Below are 1669 nucleotides of genomic sequence, written 5' to 3'. Positions count from 1 at the left end.
ATATTTTTGAGGGAATGACATATCGATTTGTCTAAATATTGTCTCAAAATAATTTAAACATAATTTACATTTATAACATTTTTTTGTTTATTTTGAAAGTCAAATAATAATAAATTATTGTAAAATCTATGTCATTCCATCAAAAGTATAATTCTCTATCTTTTTAGAAATGGGTGATTTTACTCTAAGATTACTTAAAAACATAGAAAAAATGATTCTGCGTAAATAAGTTTTGTCCATGTTGCTCATGGGCCAGAGATAGAAAACAAAGAGTTTTTTCTTTCTTAGATTTTATAAACAATATAATTATAAAGTTAAATTTCCAGTATTTTGTAAATACTATCAGCATAGACGCTAATAGCGTGAAGGGTAAACTGCCGCTAACCAACGTATTATTTCTCCTCAAAAAAAAAAAAAAAACCTCGAGAAAAACTTGAAGATACACCAAATTGGAATATATAAAAAAAAATGTTCATCTCTATATAAAAATCTTCAGCCTCCCAAATAGTTTCATAATATAATCACATTTTTCTTATAATTGGGACCTTTATGCATCTTATAATTTGAAATGTTAAATTACATTAAAAGTACTTATTTAGGATCTAACTGAAGGTTAATTTTGTCAGATTATGGTTACATTTTTAGGACCTAGGTACTCAGCTGTACATAAAATGAGATTATAAATTATAAGTATCTAGGAAAGTTTAAAAACAAAATGCATTATAAGTTACATAATATTATCTAAAACTTATGAGGGGTGAATCTACAATTGCCTTATGTCTACTAAAGTTATGCATTCAAATTTAATCCTGTTGAACACTTAGGCAGTTTGAAAATATTAACATTATATTTTTATAATGCATATTATTGTGTGGTACATTTGGATCATAAACGAAAACAATGTAAACCTATAGGTACATTTCATATAAACTAATGTACCTATGTAGCTGCGGTTACAGTTGCAATGGAACTAAAAAAAATTATTCAATCTGATAATGAACTATAACTAAAACAAAGGACTAAGGGTATTAATACTTACGAGTAAAACATTAGGAACCTTTTGAGTTAAAATAAAATATATGAATATGCGTAAATAATAAATATTATAGCAAAATAACCACATGGAATCCAGAGTACAGACAGCAGACGTCATTGCCTGATATTGGGACCGTTGAATTTGGTGTTATCACTTATCATTAGTTTTTTTTTTTAACCTAACCTTATATCACTAGAAAAAAAACGGTTTATATCACTTTCATGGATGAAAAATATAATATCAATTTGGCTTGGAATAAGCAAAAAATAACATTTATCACTGGCCGCCGAATTTAAAAATATTTAAATTTTCAATATATTATTATAATATACAAAATACAAATACAATTTCACAACTGAGCAAGGCCGTATCTGAAGGTGGTCCAGGGGGTTTCGATCCCCGCCTACATTTTTTCAATATGTCTTATTTTTAACCAAATATCGAAACATAAATTCAACAATATTACAATATACATGTTTTGGACATTCTACATCCTACACGTCAACTTCTTGAACTTAAGTAAACAATCTTACACATAACGATTCATTATTTGAATAATTAACAATGGAAATAAATCATTATACGTTATTCCTTATGTTCAATGTCATTAAAATTGAAATATTTTATCTCGTA

At 26.7% G+C, this 1669-nt stretch overlaps 1 protein-coding gene across 1 annotated transcript in view; it reads right to left on the bottom strand.

The window, feature by feature from the left end:
* The window catches only part of LOC100162823 (HEAT repeat-containing protein 1), a 9031-nt gene extending 7806 nt beyond the window's left edge, over window positions 1-1225 (bottom strand). The window contains exon 1 of the mRNA XM_001952592.5: window positions 1040-1225. The gene's annotated coding sequence lies outside the window, so the exon portion shown is untranslated. The remainder of the gene's footprint in view (window positions 1-1039) is intronic.
* Between the last annotated feature and the right edge of the window lie 444 nt (window positions 1226-1669).

The sequence above is a fragment of the Acyrthosiphon pisum genome, chromosome A2, assembly GCF_005508785.2.
Source record: "Acyrthosiphon pisum isolate AL4f chromosome A2, pea_aphid_22Mar2018_4r6ur, whole genome shotgun sequence".
Taxonomy (NCBI): domain Eukaryota; kingdom Metazoa; phylum Arthropoda; class Insecta; order Hemiptera; family Aphididae; genus Acyrthosiphon; species Acyrthosiphon pisum.
The sequence above is the reverse complement of the archived record's forward strand: the minus strand, read 5'-3'. Positions and strand labels throughout refer to the sequence as shown.